This window comes from Diorhabda sublineata, chromosome 1 (assembly GCF_026230105.1).
Source record: "Diorhabda sublineata isolate icDioSubl1.1 chromosome 1, icDioSubl1.1, whole genome shotgun sequence".
Taxonomy (NCBI): Eukaryota; Metazoa; Arthropoda; class Insecta; order Coleoptera; family Chrysomelidae; genus Diorhabda; species Diorhabda sublineata.
The window spans coordinates 42,227,505-42,248,944 of NC_079474.1; positions in this window are offsets into that span (position 1 = coordinate 42,227,505).

A 21,440-nucleotide genomic window follows, 5' to 3' on the forward strand; every position below is an offset into this window, starting at 1 on the left:
GGATGCCAATGATTCCTGATTAACTATACAGTGAAGTGAAGTTTTCTGTTTTAATTTAGTTACAAAGCCGTAGACTTGACAGTACGGGTATTTAAAACATCCGTAGAGGAATCGAATGTAGTCTAAAAGCTCTAAAAACATGATTCTTCTTTCTGTGACACATTGCGATCGCGGGCCTTATTGATACGGCCCTGGGACCGGAAGCGACCAGCGGGACGTATCTTTGACATGACTGCTCTAGTACATATCTCAGTTATTCAAACCAACTTCTAGATCTGCCAATAATTGAAGACTGAATTCCAATTAAATCTGAAGCAGACAAAGAAATAACTATTGAGCAGTAAAAATATTTGAAGGATATTACATTGTTTGACAAAAAATATCATATTCTAATGATAAGAATTAAATTATTTGAGCCCGTAAATATTATAATTAAAACTATAAGTGGACGACGAAGGCATCAGAGATCGTATTATAAATATAATCGATAAAATAACCATGAGAATGTAAATCCGATGTTTTCCAATGAATATCCACTAAACAGGCCAAATGCGATTATTTAAGAATAAAATAGTTCAGTAAAGTAGGATGTATCCATGGCTAGAAAACATAAAATACTTGACAAATATAAGTACAAACAATGTAGGATTAGAAAACACTAGAAAAGTGTCCAATACGGCGTAGAATATCTCAAATGCTATAGTTTTTTATAAAATGTATCAGTAGATAACATCAGTGAAATCAGTGGGTCTACTGAAAATTCAATAGAACTGGCAACGCTGCCTATAATTATACAAGGTGTTTCTATATTCGACCGACAACGCTCTACCACAGAGAGATCTCAATAAATGATTCATTTTGATATAGGAATACGAACCTTTACGGGGCCTAGTTGCTGAAATATAGGGAGGTCAAAATTCTAAATCAAAATCAGACTTTTGTTTAGAGACAAATTTCTACAATACCGTTCATTTTAGCTCCATAAAAGGTCATTAGTTTGTTAACTAAAAATAATCAGGTAAATTTAAAACAAAATTTAAAAAGGATTTGCTCCAATAGCGTAAAAAATAGGGGGATGAAAGTGCCAACTATCCCTGACAGCGCGCTACTGGTTAAATTTTTACAAAGTTTATTTATTTCAAGATATTACTTTATTAAGGAGCATATTGGTCACCAAATTCGAAAAAAAAATGAATGGCGTTCTTGATTTATGGCAAATTTTCGATTTTGATTTAAAATTTTGAATACTCTATATGTCAGCAACTAGGCCCCGTAAGGGTGCGTATTTCTATATCAAAATAAATCATTTATTGAGTTTTCTCTGCGATAGAGCGTTGTCGGTCGAATATAGAAGCACCCTGAAAATACTTTGCCTCGATCTTATTGTTGTTGATGTTATTAAAAACATACAACTATAAAACAACAATAAATTTGAGAAAAATCTACCTTGAAAACTGTCCAGAGGATATTTGGGTTGATTCCATTAAAATATTTGGTTTCAACTAATTATTTAGATTGAGAACGATCAACTTATTCCTATTTCTTAATGCACTCCATCAATTTCTCTTTATTACATTTAAATCACATCGTTTTTATGCCAAATTACATGCATCACTTGATTACTAATTATTATTATCAATAGCATTGTTTAAGTGTTAGCAACGAATCACTGTTAACCAACCATTACATATACCCGACATTCCTTAGTATTCGATATTTCCTATAAATAAATTCTAATTGTAGTTAATAAGAGCCAAAAATGGTAATTGGTATTAAGGTAAGATATTGTAAGCGAACAGCTAGTATGAGCACGTTTTACATATCGAAAATTACTCCTGCGGTCACTACAACATAGGGGAAAGCTGAACGTTCAATCAACCGGGAATATATTATTATCATGATATAAGTCGTTCAACTTTTTTCATAACATTTTATGTAAAAACATTTTCATCATTTATTTTATTTATAAAGTGAGTTTTTATATAAAATATGTTACCAATATCTACAAATTATACTAGAAGCCTTGGAAAATGAAATCGTTTGTATAAAAGTGAATGGGGTTTTGATTAACTATATCAGATACGTCGACGCCACGGTAATAATTGCTGGTAAAGTATTTAGAAAGAGTTGTGAACAAAATATTAAGGTGTAGTAATAGAACTTTAGAAAATGTATATCGACAACATTATAAAAAAGTTTCAATAGGACAATATATTCAAAAAGTAGAAAGTAACAATTACTTACGATCAGCTCTTTCGTGCTTATAAAACAAAAATAAATGGCTGAATCTAAAACACTCGTGCTAACTTCACAAAAATGAATATGTAGCCGTTCTGCCGAGTCAATTAAACGTCAAAATTAATTTACACATAATGCACACGCAATGAGCTGGAAGTACTAAGAAGAATCAATAAAGTGAGTGAACTTGAAACAGAGAGAAAGCTGCATGATCTTTATGGAGCAATTGCCTCAAAAGATTACGGTGTTGACTGCCTCAACTCTTCGAGAATAAGGAGAATATGAAAAATAAATATATCAAACTTATTGAAAAGATTATACAGTCCTTTAAATAAGTACTGTACATTAGAAGATTAGTAAATAGCGAAGCATTATGTAAAATATCTACAGGTATTCTCGATGGATCACTGAGAAATCACTTTATTCGTGTGTTAACTACCCTCCATAAACTGCTGTTTCAATGTTTTTAGCAATGCTGCATTTCAGTCATTTCATGTACATCTAATAAATTATTATACTCTCGACCTTCTTATTACATACCTTAAGAACAAATAACACTTTGAAACAATACCAAACCTGTTAGATGGGGTTGAAATACTAAATTTCATTCTTTTAGATTTCCTCAAGTCATATCTGACTCTATGGGAACGCGCGTTGTCATCAAAAACATAAACCTGGCTTCTAAATATCCTCCTAGTCCTTAACATATCTTTTTATGATAGGATTTTGATATATCAGACAATAATTCGTAAAACCATTTAATAAATTCGACTATTAAAAATATCTTGGCTAAATCATACCGCTAACTCCTTATAAAGGATTTGTCCTCCAGATTTTCTCTTACTACATACCATAAAAACAAATATCTCTTTGAAACCATACCAAACGTACTAGATGGGATTGAAATAATAAATTTCACTCTTTTCGATTTTCTAAAAGCAAATCTGACTCTATGGGGTCGCGCATTGTCATCAAAAACATGAAACTGGCTTCTAAATATCCTCCTAGTCCTTAACATATCTTTTTATGATAGGATTTTGATAAATCAGATAATAACTCGTAGAATCATGTAATAAATTCGACTATTAAAAAATATCTTGGCCAAATCACGCCGCTACCTCCTTATGGAGGATTTGTCTTCCAGATTTTCTCTAAACTCTCATCCATCAGGAATCATTATGAAGGCATATTCTTGACTTATATATAAATATTACATTCAGAATGCCTTCCTACTCTGGTACGACATTAAGCTAAGTAGAGGTATTCAACGTGTCATTGTTTTTTTTTGTCCTATCGGTTCGAACTATTTAGACGATTAATAAACATTATGTATCCGAACCCCATAAGGCTGTCGTTAACTGCAGGTCTGTGAGTGGTCTGATACCATTTCTTCGTGCCTTAAGCCTTCTGGTAGTAAACGTTGGTCTTCAAGTCCGAAGCTTCTTAAAAACCTTGACTGTTTCCCAAAAATCACAAATCAGTATATTAATCATACTCTTCGATACACCGGATGTAACTTAAAGCAGTTTAAAACACTATGCAGCATACCATAGACAAATGTTTCACTCCATGTTAAAATTTAATAAAATGGTTTACTCAACATAAGAACACAAGAAGAATAGAAACTTTAGTACTAACACTACTACTAACAAAATATCCCATATTATCTCGTGAATGAAATTAGATAGTGCCGTCGTATGTGGGTAAATTCTCAATTAAAAATTTTGTGTAAAAAACAAAGCTAATGTTAATTATATTTTTGAAACATCTCTAACCTTATTAAATTAAAATGATTCAACAGACCAACAATTCTTCTTAGTTCGTTTGTCGCCTGTCTCGATTGAACTGTTCATGGTTTTAGTTGTTCAATTATGGAAAATAAACAAAAATAAGCCATTCAACGAATAACTAAGATACGATGAAAGAAATATAATTTAAAAACCTGATAAAAAAGTGTCAAATTTTGTTGCGCAAAACAAAATAATAAATGATGTTCGAGGAAAGTGTAATTGATGAATTCGATAGTTCACTCACATATAATATTAGTATCTATAGTAAATGAAATTTGTTAATAATAAAGTTGTTGCTGTAATTATTTATTGTAACTCGTGAAACAAAAAAGAAATTTCAAGTAACTCATAATGGAAAATCTTTAATTCATAAGTTGCTGTTGATGAGAAGAAAGTTTCTTCAAAAAACATATCCGAGCAGTATAGAAACAATTTTCATTGTACATGTTTCGAGGATGGAAATAGAAATTTTTTATATGTTATTGTTTCCACTACAAAGCATTTGCGTATATCATATATTCGGAAGATTTTATTGCACAGTTTTGTACATAAAACATTCTCTTTGATGAATGAATGAAAGAGAAAGTGTTCAAAATATTCAAAATTAAAAATTTCATTTTTGTTTGCACCACTTTCCCCTAATTCGTACAGCATAAGAATCAAGGCGTATAATAATCAACAGTAGCGTGACTAAATTTGCAAATAAAATTATAGTATTGTGAGCTCGTATTATGTATATTTTATAAAGAATTGGATATTATTATTTAAATAATATGTATATATTTATCGAAAAAGGAAAGGAAACAGCAAGACTTCTTCCGTTCGCATATTACTTTGTCGACTATTATGACTATCACCTTTCAAATTTTTACAGACAAACGTGGACGAAAAACTAAACTATTGAAAAATGGCAAACATAACAACGATAAGTCCATCAACATTTAGTATATAGCAAGTTTTATTAGGTACCATCAGAAAAAGCAGTCGAAGCCTTTAAAGATTAATTGGAATAGGTACCAAAAACGCATCTTAAACTTTTATTTATAGGTAGTAAGTCCCAATTATCTTTTAAAAACAAAGTACTGATCTACAAAACAATCCTCAAACCAATATGGACCTACGGAGTCCCATTGTGGAGATCAGCAGCCAAATCCAAATTGAAATTCTGGAGCGATTCCAATCGCAGGTCTTACGAATTATCCATGGTTTTTGCCAAACTTTGTCATAACTCGTGACATAAAAATAGGTTAAGCCTCCATCTAATTAGACTGGTATTTAACCTAATGGTGCAACCAACAGCTTAGCGTCGGCTAAAAAAGCATATTCTTTACGACCTAATTAGTAGGTTTTAACAAGTGTTAGTGTACCCAATAGCCAAACCTAATTAATTGATCTAGTTATTAATTATAGCTGTAAGAGAAAGAAATCAATTTCTTTCTTTCGAGTATGTCAATTTGTAATTTCATCCCCAGATATAGGAAGAAAAAAGACCCGGGTCGCCAATTCAAAGGACAGGCTTGATCCCCACGATCTTGTTCCGTTTCAAATATTCATTGTAGTTTGTACTTACCTATTGTTTACTAGGTATTCAATTCTTCTGTGGCAGTTTGTAGATCGTAATGACTAATCACAATTCAAAAAATTTGTCATATAACTCCGCCATTTTTGAGTTGTTTTCTACAAGATTTAGGAATTGGAGAAAAACTTCGCAGAGAGTAATCGAAGTAGTCAAAAAATTTATCATTACCTTGGATATAACAAATGAAATCATTCCAAAGTATTGATCAAAACATTGAGAAAGTAAATCATACATTGTGAAGAATATTTATTAAGTTAGGTCTGCGCGGGTCTAACTTGTTTAGTACTAGTTCGAGACGAGTAAAAATGTTTTTAATGAATTTTGGAACATATAGATCCGGGTATAAACATATTCTAGATCTTTTATCGAACTTTAACAGGTTGTAAATTATTTTAAAATGTAGATAGCATATTTAGTCAGAAGTGTAGATGAAAGTGAATGGTTTAGTGAAACTTAAACGAATTATTCATGTATTGTTACTAGAAGAATTTGAACGTAGAGATGGACATTACATATAAATAACAGTTCAGTAATACAGTGATGAAAAATTCATAGATTAATTAATTATTTAATCATCGCTATTCACATCTAATCAGTTGATACAAACTATGTTTAATTGTCATGTGCGGATGAAACGATAATGAAAAAAATTTTCTTGTTTCAGATAAAAAAACATCGGAGATTGAATCTTAATATGACCCTTCATCAGCGGAAACTTATAAATAAAGAAATATTCAGTTTAAAAACAATCGATAAAATTTTATTTTCAGATGGAAGTTGTGTATAATTATAAAAAAGTACAATATATTAAGTTAATATTTACTTGACTTATGTGTTTCATTAAATAAAACTGTTGAAATTCCATGTAAACAATATAAACTATAAAAACAAAAATTACGATTTTCTTCTTTTCTACACCTGTGTTATAGGTAATGTTCTAACATCAATTGTTGGATACTTGTTCGTAATTAATAGTCAAGTCCTACCTTTTGCTATATTACTTCTAATGTCGCAGACCTGTTCTACTTATATAAACTATAAACTGTCCTACATATACAATCTTGAGTAGCTTTGTCTGTGAATGATCCACAGCAACCCCTTTCGTGAATACTTGATAAATGGAAAATTGATTTATTCTAGTTAATTCAGCAATTCTTATTATAATTGTATTATCAGATTGCTGAATATTTTCATTTTTAAACATTCGAATATATTTAAAATAACTTGATGTTTGTATATCTAAATCTTTATTATTAAATTCATTCCTGTTTTTATACTACGCTGGGCAATTTCATTGTCTTCATTCGGCAATAGTCAAAGGACCGCCATATTTCTTTTTATTTAAAGAAATTTACGAATTAAATAAATTTCACCAAGCCACGCCACTATATAGCAGAAATATTTCAAAGAAATTGTGTACATACGCCTTCTGACAGCTTCAGCCAATAGAAACGCGTTTACGATTCGATGTTTTCATTGGTAAACAGTGGAGATGATGAGTCAACGTGGACTGAAGGTTTGTTAGATGTTTACCGAATTTTATACGGGGAGTAAACATTATTTTCCATTTCTTAATTTGGTATTAGTGCCGAGCGTATTTATGAAATACTGATTGTTCCTCGGATAACTGTCTTTTGCAATTGATATTGGAAGAACTATACTCACAAGTGGTTTGTTTTCAATATTTATAGTATTAGTAAAGCCCTCAATATATTTTGATAATGTAAATACATACAGAATCATACAACTACATACTCTCTACATAAAAATCCTGAAGTTGCTCTTAACAATATGCAACAATCTCATTTTTCTCTTTTTTCATTTTAACACAAAGCCATAATCGGAACATAAAATCGTAGCTTATATTTAAAACTGGGTAAGCCAAGTGACAATGCAAATACTCACTAAGATTATTTTTATCTTTCGAGCCCTATTGTTTGATAAAATAAACAAGCGCAAATCCTACCTCTTCTCCTCCTACTCTACTTTCAACGATTATAAGTAAGAATTATATACGCAGATCCGTATTACTACAGTTTGATCATAAATATTGTCCTATAGAAAATTGTGTAAGTAATATAACTAATACAGAAAATAACAGTTCTGTTTCAAGATGCTCACGATTCAAAGTTTATGATCAAAAAGCTTCATGAAAATTATGTAACAATGAATCCTGATATATGACAAGGTGATTATCGAAGAAGTAGATGATTTTGAATACCTTGGTGCAATTAACACGAAACTTTACGAGTTGATATAAAACGAGAAGTAATAGTAGTATAAATGGATTATTTGAGATGAAGTGCAATATTTAGAAAAACTGGATTAGAAAAACAAATTGGCTAGGAAAACTTCTCCAAATGTAGTGGAAAGAAGAAAATAAAGAAGATCATATAATGGAACTTATAATGTCTTTTCAGAGAGACCCTGTAATTTGGAATAAATCAAATAATTGACATCCTTATTAATTTTGAATAATACTATATAATAGTACCTAAATAGTTAAGTTAGGTTAGGTTTGTGGTACTAACCTCAAAACATACGTTTCATTTTGAGATTCTTTCAACTTTTTAAGGAAGATATATATGTATATTTTACCAATAACAAGTAACATATTGTTTCGTACCTACTGGTGCAAGTAGGTAGTCAAGAAAACGACTTTACATGTCATTAGTAGCGACCAAGGGTGCCAAACTGATAAAGGAAATTGGTGACTCAAACAAAAATATAACAATCTATACACTTAGCCAGACATCTTTAAAAACAACAGTATCAAAAACGACAAAATGTGTTGTGATTTTCAGTTAAATGAACCAATTGAACGAATTCTCGGAAATATTTGACATTTTTCTAAATAAAATTATGTTCGGATTTTTGATTTTATTCTAATTATTCCAAGTTTAAGACGCATATTGTTTATATAAACGGTTGTAATCTTTTTTCCAATAATATGGAATTCTTTTGAAAAAAATGTTCCTTTCATTAATATTATAATGAATAGATTCTATACAATAATGATTGAAATAGAATTTAACCTTAATTCGTTTTAGCTGCTATCACGTCTTAACTTTTATATACTTAAAAGGCATTCCAAGCATTCATTTTTGGCTTGTTAATATAGTGTATTGTTCAGATTTGTTTTTTTTTTATATCGTGTACAATTTTGGATACAAGCCAAGCGATAATTTGAATCTAATATTAAGGTTGTGTCTTTCAACTCCAATAATTTATTGCTAATTTAAACTCGATATAAAGTGTGACAAAAAAATAATCAACGAGTTTGATTACAAAAAATTTACCAAACGTAAATTCATATTTCCACATATTTCGGGAGTTGTTTGACAGATTAGACCAAATTAGAGCATCTTACGGAATTATTGCGTCATGAAAAATAAAGCTGAAATCCTCTAAACCACTACTATTAAGTTACAACATTTGGGGACTAGTGGGACTTATTATAAAGGTTGTTTTTCAAAATTACTTTTTTAGCTAGAAATCTGTTGACAGCTATAGACAGATATTAAAATAAATTTTTGATATTACTTAATGGAACCCGTTAAAGCATTAGAAACGTAGACAGAGATAGATAGGGATTAAAACCAGAACTAGATTGTTCAAATAAATACATATTATGAATGGAATACGACAGAAAGACAACCATAGCTCCATACTATTTAATATGCTCATAGACAGGATCATAGAAAGTGGCACCAAGGTTAAAGCAGGTTACAGAGTGGGGTATAGATCTTTAAAAGTGTTATGTTTTGCGGATAATCGAGTACTAAGGATAGAGAATGAAGATGACCGCAGAGTCTACTAAAGACAACGGCAGATAAATATAATATGAGCATTCGAACTAAGAAAAAGTAAACCAGAGTTACGCAATAAATTAAAAGAAAAAAGATGTCTACCGAAATTGTGAAAATAGAAAAATTGGAGTATCGAGCCATCATCAAGTACCTGTATTTAAAAGGGTTAAGAGGCAAGCAGATTTACGAAGATGTGCTTAATACTCTTGGTGATCAATGTCTTTCGTATGCGACCTTGAAAAATTGGACTGCAAGCTTCAAAAGAGGTGAATTTTCCATTGAAGATGATGACCGATCGGGAAGGCCAGTTTCAGTGTCAGTCCCCGAAAATATCGATGCAGTTCATGACATGATTTTATCAGACCATCGAATTGGACTGAAAATTGCTGCAAAATGGATCCCAAAATGATTGAATGTTGATCAAAAGCGTGTAAGGGTAGAAGCATCGCGTTCGATCTGTGCTCGATTTGAAAACGATTTAGACTTCCTAAACCCAATTGTTTCTATGGATGAGACTTGAGTACATTTCTACGATCCAGAAACAAAGCAACAATCCATAGAATGGCGACACTCTGATTCTCCAAGACCTAAGAAATTTTGTGTCCAATAATCTGCTGGAAAAGTTCTTGCTACAGTGTTTTAGGATTGCCATGGAGTAATCATGATTAATTTTTTCGATAAGGATAGAACAATAACTGGAGATTACTATTCGTCATTACTTACCACTCTAGGGGAAAAAATTAAAGAGAAAAGACGTGGAAAGCTATCCAAAGGTGTTTTGTTTTTACAGGATAACGCCCCTCACATAAATCTCATGTTGCCATACAAAAAATTCTTGATTTAGGGTTTGAATTACTAGAACACTCCCCTCATTCACCAGATTTGGCTCCGTCCGACTATCATCTCTTTCCTCAACTGCAAAAATGTTTAAAAGGCCGTAAATTTTCTTCCAACGAGGAGTTAATAAAAGCTGCGGAGGTCTGGTTTGCAAAGCAAGAAGAAACATTTTTTTTGAAAGGTTTGCAATTAAGAGGAGAATATTTTGAGTAATAAAAATTATTGACATTGAAATTTTGTTTGGTTCTATAGTAGGCTAAGAATTTTTCCATATATCCTCGTAATGCGTTGATAATTAAAAATCTGAATGTTTTAAAAATAACTTGCTTCACTGATAAATGTTTGCTCTTCTTATTTATGAATTTTTTGGGAAAGGCATACAGTATTCAACGAAAGTTTGGACTGGTACTTTTGTCAATATTATTTTGAACCATTGTCCATTGAGGAAAACCTATCGGTGAGCTTTACTTTAATTTGTTCCAAAAAATAATAGATAACTATTTTATATAATGTGACTAATAACATGATTGTGCAAGATCTTTACCACAACAAAATGAAACTCCATCACTTTACTTTCTTTTAATTTCCTGGCAGGTAGATTGATCGAAGTAGAGAAAGAGAAAAGCCCACAAATAGTTTGATTTAGCGATTGCATATTTCTCCCTATCAGGGCATTTAAAATCAATTTTTCATAAAGCACGGCCGCGATATTACTAACTACATGCAGAGAGCTCCAGGTAAAAGTTTTTCTTAATGCTAAAGAAAAATAGGAAATAGTAAAAATAGTAGGAATAATTTCGAAGTATAAGTAAGCTTATAGGGGTTATATCCAGCCTCATTGACTTTACTTTACATATTTTTGAATTTTCTATAGGGGATGAAACATAGAGGGTGGTATTTTTTCATATTGATACCCTGTATATAAAGCCACCCTTCATTATCAAGTTATAGATTTGTTAGTGAGAAAGATCCGGAAACAAAAACAAAATAAAAACTCAAGTGTCTCCTAAAGTACTCCAGCTCAGTTTCGGGCAACTGCTATTATATAATAAAAACAATTTAACATTCTTTCAAGTCAACGGTTTATATTTTCGGAGAGGTTATTTTAGCGTAGTATCGTTCTTGTTCTATGAATATAACAACGGAGAGAGAGAAGAAAGATACACTACAGCGTGTTATTTTCAGTTGGTAGAAAAACGATTTATTTTTAAAGCTAGCATTCCTCTGTGGAACGAGATACCGTAGAGGCTGAAAAAAATGCAATAAATACGTTGAATGTTACTTATAATCAGAAACATAAAAGGAAAAGTCTAGTGTTTACTTGATTCTTCCAAAAAGTAACTGCTCTAAATTAATTATATAACTGTATTATTCCAAATTTATATTTTCCCCTTACTTTTTATTAACAAATATACTTTTTTCCTATTCTATGTACTTTTTAAATTATGCTTTTTTGTTAAAATGATAATTTTATTGGTCTGAGAAATTACCATTAGAAGAAAATCCAGGAATGAACATTAGGAACAAGATTGTTTAATAAACTGCTCTACAAAAGTTATCAAGTTCATAAATTTCAAAATTACTTTTCAGTCAAATATTGTATATCGTAAATTGAATGTTGTTTCTTTTATATATATTCTATTTTTATGTATGAGAGAGTAATAAAATGATATATAAGGTTTTAAACTTTTTTTTGAACAAGCACACGTTTATGAAGAATAATTTCTCTCCTTCTTTAATCGTATGATTAACTGCCTTTTCCCGGTTCTCAGGCTTCACATTATCCACAACATCTATCAACAACTATTTTAAATCACTGATTTCAATAAAATTATATTTTATTGAAACCTCAATTTTTTTGTGCCCATACCATTTCAATTAGGTTTAGTTCGCAATGATGTTGTGGAGATTTAACCACCATCAGTCCACGATTTTTTTGCGATTTCATCAATTTCTCTTTATGAAGGAAACAACAATAGTACAGCTCTTCTCTCACAGACCAAAAAAGAAAATCTATCATTTGTTCGAACCATTTTCAAAAACATCAGCATTCATGTACTCATATTAGTCACCGGAATATTCAAAAGTCAATAAACCTTTAACAAAGTTGTTTGAATTGTCGATATGTAATATTATCAGCCAGTGTCCCTTTCCTTTTGGTGGATTTAAACCAACAGATGAGTTATTTGGAAAAGCCTGTCCTCGAGTTTCATCATGGCGAAATTTATTTGGTGTATGTCTATCATTGATTTATGCTTCTTTCTTTTTTAGTATATTTCTTTAGTCCTTAGGTAATTTCTTCTCCATACTACAATATCGCTCCTTTACATTAAATATACCTATTTCTTTGAAAAGTTTTCATTGTGTGCCTTGACTCAGTTCAGGGTAATCCTTATCATTTCGAACCATGACTAGAACTTTGTCTACTATCGGAAATATCTTTCCTAAACACGAACGCATGTACTTCCCATCGAAGTCTTTCTTTCCAATTTTCCTGGAACTTTAAGTGCTGTTTGAAATTGGCCACATTTCTTTTTTTAATACCTCTGCAAATCTTAGATTCCCCAATACCAAGCGTACTACTATCTAATTCTACTATGTCAATGCAGTTTTACATAAATTATTTGAAACAATTTAATATTAATGTTTCGAAATTTTCCATAATCAAACTAGAATTTGCAATAGATTGCACACTACATCTTGCAAGTTGCAGCTAGACTAAACTGTTGAGAATACACAACTTAATTACTATATGAGAAAACACCTTTACATCAATTACAGCTGTTACAGCAATTACGATACTCTACTATATAGTCATTGAACTGCAAAGTTCTTGAAGTGTTTTTGAAAATGGTTGATGAGAAGTTAAGGATTTTTCTAATTCCAAGCAGTACTTTCGACAGGCATAAACAGCTTCACAGAAAGGGTGTTACTAGCTTACTTTGAAACTAAATCCAAAATGTGAAAGTTTTCAACACTTTGGTCGACTTATTCAAAACTAAAAGGCACCCTAATGGAAAATAACGACGTAGACATCGGTGAATACTCGAAACTTATTGAATATTTGAAAAAGAAATCAGTTGGCTATAGATCCAAAAAATCTGAAACATTTGCCCGTGAAGAAATTAATAAGTTAGGAAAGCACAAAATTTTAATATAATCTTAGATATTATTTGTAACATCTTTCAGGTTGCTTTAATATTAGGAATTGCAGGAGCTCTGCAGATGTAGGAATTATATAAAATGAAGTGTAACAATATTAATAATACCGGAAACGTTTTAATTATCACAGTACCTGATACAAAAACTCATGTTCAACCTCGAATTACTGTTATTGGTAGAATAGATAAAGCTTGGTAAACATTTATAAAAATATATAAAGCAACGGACCCACAAATGTAAAAGCAGATCACTTCTTTTTGCAGTATATTGTATATGGAAAATGCAAAACCCAAGTTGTAGGTATCAATACCTTTTCAAAAATTCCATCGCTAATCGCAACATATTTGAATTTACCAAATCCAAAAAACTACACTGGGCATACATTTCGACGCTCTTCGTCATCTCTATTAGTGGATTCTGGTGGTGATATAATTTAACTAAAGAAGCACGCTGGGTGGAAATCCAACACAGCTGCGGTGGGTTACGTAGACGACTTGATAAAAAATAAAATTGATTCCGCATTGAAAATTTTAACAGGAACATAACCCGAAGCCTACGGACGTAGAAAAATTTTTGTATGAAACTCATGAGTAAAGTAACTTTTTTTCACTCGTAGGAATTGCTGAACGTCAAACCGTCCTACTTATGAAAAAAGTATTACTTTACTCACTTTTTGCATAAATATCTATTATATACTTTATAATACATAAAAATATACTTTATTGATAAATATTTTAGGAATGTTATCGAAATAGCCTTGAATAATTTCTCAAAATAAAAAAAAATATTCTGTTTTATACTTCAGCTGCTATTTTCCTTGGCCAACTTTTGCAATTTATTTTACAACATTTTTAAGATAAAACTCGTAAGATATGAAATTTTTACATTATTTATCGAGTATTAATTAACAAAGTTTTATCGGGGATTTCTACAGTTTCCTTCTTTTAACGGAAATACAGATTTTTATGTTGATATCATAAGGTAATCTGTACAATCAGGAATAAATTTAGGTATTTATCGTAATTAATCAGCCTACTTAAAAATATCATACGTCTCGGTTTTTCTGTGATGAAAAATAAATTTGTTATGTATAAATCCACTTATAAATTTCTACAATTTCTTGTTACCAAGACCTTTTGATTTGTTCATGTTTCTAAATCGTCTTGATTTCTGATTTAACACATCACTTAATAAGTCGAGTGACTAACTAAGAAAAACATTTTTTTCGACAAAAACGATTTTATTCATCGATGCAATCTCCTTCAAGAGAACTTCTCGGTGCCGTGCTTGTAGAGAATTTGTCTTTTGCCTCAAAATTGGCTTCGTTTTCTTACCAGCAAGCATTTTTTTGAGACCATCGAATAGGCAGTAGTCACTGGGGGCCTGATCCGAACTATAAGGTGTATAAGGAAACAATTCAAAGTGTAATTCGTTCAATTTACCCATCGTTGCCATCGACATGTGAATGGGTAAATTGTCTTGGTGAAACAGTGGTTTTTTTCTTCGACATATGAGGCAAATTCATAACTGAATACTTTGAAAATAGAAAAGCTACAAACCTTGGTAAATTTTTCTTCACTGTGTTTTGTCCGTTGTACTAACTTTGACGATGAAGTCAATTGCAAAGAAAGCTCAATTGATTTATGGCGATTCTATTATTTATTGGAGTAAAGAGTAATTTGGATTTTCTTATTCTGCACGACTCTATGAGTAAATTCTTGTGACAATAATGTATCTATTTCCTTAATTTTAAGCAGATGCAATCAACAAAAGAGATGTACATTAATACTCTTAATTATTAATATACTAAATAATTCGCGTAAAATGCTTAAATAGATCGAAACAGTTAAAACTTTCAAAAGGCACATATGTTGCTCTCTCTTTTCAGCCGAATGCTTTCTTGATCTTTTACATCGCCATGTGGTTCAAGTTATCCTTAATGTGAAGACAATCTGTACCTGCTTTCGACCCTATGTAATCAAAACATACAGAGTTTGATCACAGATCGTATGTGGTCTTATCTTTCTTATCCCTCTATATATTAATTTGTGGCTTCTGATACTATACAATTGACGAACTACATTCCATTTTGATTTTATTCTTTACAGTTGATACCATCTCTAGGATAGATAGAAAACTGAAAATTTTCCTAACGGCATCCGTATTCAAGATAAAGGACGTTGAAGAAAAATTTTTGTATGAAACTCGTGAGCAAAGTAATTTTTTTTACTCGTTGGAATTACCATCAAACCATCCTATTCGTGAAAAAAAGTATTATTTTACTCACTTGTGGCATAAATAACTATTTTTGTTAATTATATTAATTAACAAAAAAAAAACTAGTTTTCATTCTGAAGAAATATCAAATCAAGACAATTTATCAACAAATACATATAAAAGGGTCTAAGAATAAGAATCTAAGGAAATATATATTATTTAAACATTATTTTACATTCACAACACGATTCCATATTTGAATAATCTACCAATAAGTCAATGATATTTTTAAATATTTATCTTATGTATTAGTCAATATATTTTTAAGACACTAATTCACAAAGATTTCCAAACATTCCAGTAGTTAACATCTCCACAGATAAAGAACAAGGTCGAGTGGAAGCGAGAAAACGTTGATTGTCTACCCGTGAATAACAATTCTGTGAATTCTTACCCAAATGATCATGAAAAATGCTCAAAAATTTTAAATATGATAAGTTTTAGAAACCTAATACAAAATCAATTACTGGTCTTTACTATGTTGATTCATTAAATTTTCTAAATCATTTTTACAATCTTTTAATGATGAATCAGAATCAATCGCCAGAAAGTCTTCATCCGCCACTGACTGTTTTACTTATCTAAAATTTTTTCATGTACAGTGAAATTACAACAAATCTCTTAATGTCTCGTTGGTTGTTTTAAGGGCAGGCAAACAAATGTCTGTTTTCCTTTGTCTTAATTTAATTTATACGTGCTTAATCACAGTTCTACAATCGATTTTATTATGCTATAAATGGATTGACAGTAAATAAATAGTTGCAGCTATTATTAGATATGTACGTCATAGGCGGTTTCTGGATAATTTATTAGAAAGTGATGATATTTTTTTATTGTTTTCATAAAAGTTACAAACTAATATTAATGAAATTAATCGAGCACATATAATTTAAACCAAACTACACACAATAATTATTCGTTATTAACAAATATGTATGATTAGTTAATTAAAGATGTCAAATGGAATTGAACCAAATGTCGTTACGGTCGAACAGAAATGGCATTCAATACTTATTTATATAACAAGTGAATAAAAAAGTTACTTTACTCACGAGTTTCATACAAAAATTTTTCTACGTCTGTAGGTTTAGAAAAATTCGGCAAGACTTTTATCAATTTTTATTTCGTAAAAGTAATATCAAAAGTACAACTGTGAGCATTATTAATTTGAAGTGAAGAAGAAGTTAAATTACTATTGGTACTTGAATTGATAACATTTAACGAGTTCAAAGAAATAACATCGTCTATAGTTGTATTAGTACTAATTGGATTTTTGGTAGGGTGATTTACAATGTTGCTTGAAGTCTAACTAGTTGTTCCCGTAAAAATTTTCAATGCGGAATCCATTTTGTTTTTTATTGAGTCGTCTACGTAACCCTCCGCAACTGTGTTGGATTTCCACCCACCGTGCTTCTTTAGTTGAATTATATAACTACCGGAATTCACTATTGGTATTGATACCTACAGGGTTTCGCATTTTCCATTTCTATACTGCAAAAAGAAATTATCTGTTTCGACATTTGTGGGTCGTTGGTTTATAAATGTTTACCAAGTTTAATCCATTGTCAAATGTTTCACTAATAACAGTAAATCGACGTGAACATGAGTTTTTGTATCAGGTACTGTGATAATTAAAACATTTCCGGTATTATTAATATCGTTACACTTTATTTTATATAATTCCTCCCTCCGCAGGGCTCCTGCGGTTCCGAATATGTTACAAATAATATATAAGCTTACATTAAAGTGTTTTGCTGTCATACACACAAACTTATTAATTTCTTCACGGGCAAATGTTTTAGATTTTTTGGGTCTATAGCCAACTGATTTACTGATGTCTACGTCGTTATTTTCCATCAGGGTACCTTTCAGTTTTGAATAAGTCGACCAAAGTGCTGAAGACTTCCACATTTTGGATTTAATTTCTAAGTAAGCTAGTAACACCCTTTCTGTGAAGCCGTTTATGCCTTTTTTAGTACGCCATTACATACAAGAATTATAATTCTTTAAATACTTCTCAGGGAGAAGATTCATAGCCGCTGCAGTGTAGTCGATATTATTTCTTTGAATTCCTCAAATGTTGCCAAATCCAGTTCTAATAGTAATGTAACTTTTTCTTCACTTAAAATTAATAATACTCACAATTGTACCTTTAATATTACTGTTACAAAATAAAAAATTGATAAAAGTTTTGTCGGACGAAGAAAAAAATTTTGGATGAAACTCGAGAGTAAATTAACTTTTTTTCACTCGTAGGAATTGCCGTCATACCGTGCTACCCGCGAAAAAAATATTACTTTATTCACTTGTTACATAAATAATTATTTAGATTGGAAAATATTAGTTATAGGTGAAGAACGAATTGAAACGACGTCAGTTAGAATACATCATGCGGAGCCGCAAAAAGATTAAAATTTGTAGAAATTATTTATATTGAATAAAAATAACAAAGGAATTTTTGTTATGTCAAATGTTGTGTACAGTAATTTGAAATAAAATAAATACTCCAAATAGTATTTTTTTTTAAATGCACGGTTTCGTCGGACTTTTCGGAAACTATGATCGGATTGATCCGATCGTGATCTGAATGTTCGGAAACTAACCCGAATCACGGTAATTGTTGTTCGGGAACTCATCGAGTTAATCGGGTTGCAGTCATATGTTATAACCCTTTCTACCCTGATAGACCGATGAGTAAACGCGTATCACCAATTATTCCTCTGAGAAATTAACTTCACTATTGTAGCTACTATTCATTACAATGAGTTTTGACTATCACTTTTCACGCCAGTTCAAAAAGTTTGCGTCGTTTGAGGCAGGACTTGTTTTTATTCTCTAGAAATTTCAGCAATAAATTGTTTATGTGACGTTTACCAATTTCATGATGAGGATCTTTAAAATCGTTAACTGTTCACCTAAATATTCAGTTTTGGACTAATATAATCCTTGTAAAAGTCGATACTAGCATCTTATTTAGTATATTTAAGCTCTTTCCTGGTAGCCAATATGGTTTTTTATATTTGAGTGTCAGCTCCTCCTCGTTTTTTTTATAGGTTTTCTCCACTAATCTACTATCCAGATATTGGACTATTTTCTAATACGGAATCATCAGATGGTCAGATTTTTTTTCGTTAATTTTAATAGGCCATTTGTTAATCCAGATATCTATTCTAATTTTCAAATTCCGGAGATTATTGGCCTAATCTCCTAATGATTCTGCAATATTCCACCCTCGTCTGCAAATATGACTGATTTTCGTAACAGATATGGTATAATAGTACTTTTTTTTAGATCGAGTCCAGGGATCTTCTTCGGAATAATGCTATTTTTAATAATTTTCATAATCCATTCAGGTGTAGTATTATTTCTTGATTCCCATTTTTCAAAGTAAAAAATTTCCTGACCTGCTACCCACATCAATAATTATCTCTACATGGCAGATATCTAATTTTGAAATTAGTCCGTAATCGATACCACGAATTCTCAGAGCACATAAATTACGTCCCTACAAACTTACAATCCTCCAAAAATTACTTAAAGATGATGTCGATAGAATACTACAGTTTGATGAGAAAATTATCTATAAATTAGATACGAAATACATCTGAAGAACGCATTCTATTTTCTAATGATACTGCATTTATGTTAAATGTAGGCGTAAGTCGACAAAATTATCCACTTTTTGTGAATTAGGATACATTTTGGATGAGGTAAAGGTATATTCAAAGCTTAAAAAAATGAGTAATTGGGTAGATATTGTAGAAAAAAGTCACAAGACTAATATTATTTGAAGAAACTATCCACAGAAGACGATATTTGAATTTTTTGATGTTTGTTTCATAAAAACAACAAGATGGAGACTCTTTCCATGAGTTGGATTTCTTTGATTTGATTACTTATTTTTCATAACTCTGTTCTTTCTTGTTTTCTTGTAATTGAGGAGGGATAAAAATTTAATATATAACAGTTATATATAACTTCACACACCCTATAGGAACAGCCAACAAAATAACAGTGTCGTATCATTTAAAAGATCGTCATATCTCTAGATTGATAACCCCTGGGTACATTGTAACTGTTTGCGAAAATCTCGAATGAAACTATTAATTGAACTATTGACTTCATTCCAAAATACAATCTCTTTGTAAAAATAAATAACTAATATACTTAATATGTTTAATTTTAATTTGATCATCACTGTCAATGCATAATTGATAACATCTCTTAATATTGTCATTTTGATTTCAATAATGATAACTTTTCATGCTATTACTTAGTAATTATGTTTTTATGACTTATTAATAGACAATTATGGAGAACTAGTTTTTATGTTTAATATATTTATGGATATAATCCTCTAAGGACAGTCTACTTTTTTTCACAAGCAAACACAAGTACGCAAAACGACAACAGAATCCAAATAGTTTCAAACTATACGCTAATGAAATACTTGATAATTATTTTTTAAATATCAGTTTGGTCGATAATGCTCGCTTTAGTGCATGAATATACGACTGGTCTCATATATCCGTTGGAATAATCATTAATAAAGATGATAGTACACTGAATCATCGTCGAGACACACCAGGCAATAAATTGTGATGCACTTTTGCATTTTCGAAGTCGCATGACCATTTTTGGCGGTTTCCCGTTAGGATTTCCTCTTGTATTCGGCTGGTCGAAGCCCTCGACCCAACCTACTACCATCGATAAAAAACAGTGGCGTAACAGCATCCTCTTATAGTGTTAACTCACCCAACTATGTATTATTATTATAATTCGGATATCGTATAAAAACATCTTTTGAAAACTGTAAACGTGACGTATATTTAAAAACATCACTAAATAAAGATTTTATTATATTCCATATTTAAAAAATAATTAATTTAACATAGAACTAACAAAAAGTGAAGATCATTATGTACGGGATTCTTCATTCGTTTGCTCTTATTTTCCCGTTACTTTCCTTCAGTTTCTAGTTTACCTTATTTATATTTCTTACTGTTTTTGTTATTCTTCTGATTATATGTTCGTTTCCAATTGTTTCGCTTGTTTCTTCCCTATTATTGGTTTCTGCTAATTAATTATTCTTGGTATCGCTTGATTTCTGTATCACATTGTTTAGCGAGCTCTTCTAATTTTATTACTCTACTGTTTTTTATGTTTCTTTGCGTAATCATATTCAACAAGCATCCCAGATAATCTAGCTACCTTTTCCAGTGTCTTTCATCATGATCTTACTTTCTCATTTTATTAAAATCTTATTTAACTACTATAAATACTTCAATATTAAGTCATATTTTCACATTTTATGTTTCTTCCGTAATTTATATTTTTGTTATCAATTAACATCAATTAGATAAGGTATTCATAGAAAGAAAACTAAAAGAAAGACAAGAAATGTTTTCAGATATGGTGGAAAGAACCAAAACCTGTAGATACTGGTATGAGATGAGGTTAACATGATGAAGCTAAAATGTTGTCAAAAGAACTTGAGGTCTAAAGAAAGAAATCAAAAGAGTTTTAATGAAGAAGGGGATAAAAGATATGAAATAGAAAATGAATACTAATAAAACCAAAATGCAAATATGATAAACTGGAAAAAGTATCGATAAGATCTGGGAACTATTATTGATAATAATATAAATGTAGTGGTAGAAATAACAAATATGAAGAATAAATCAATAAGTTTGTACAACACACTAATCAAGATATAGAATAGGACGAAGCAAAGTTAAACCGTGAAAT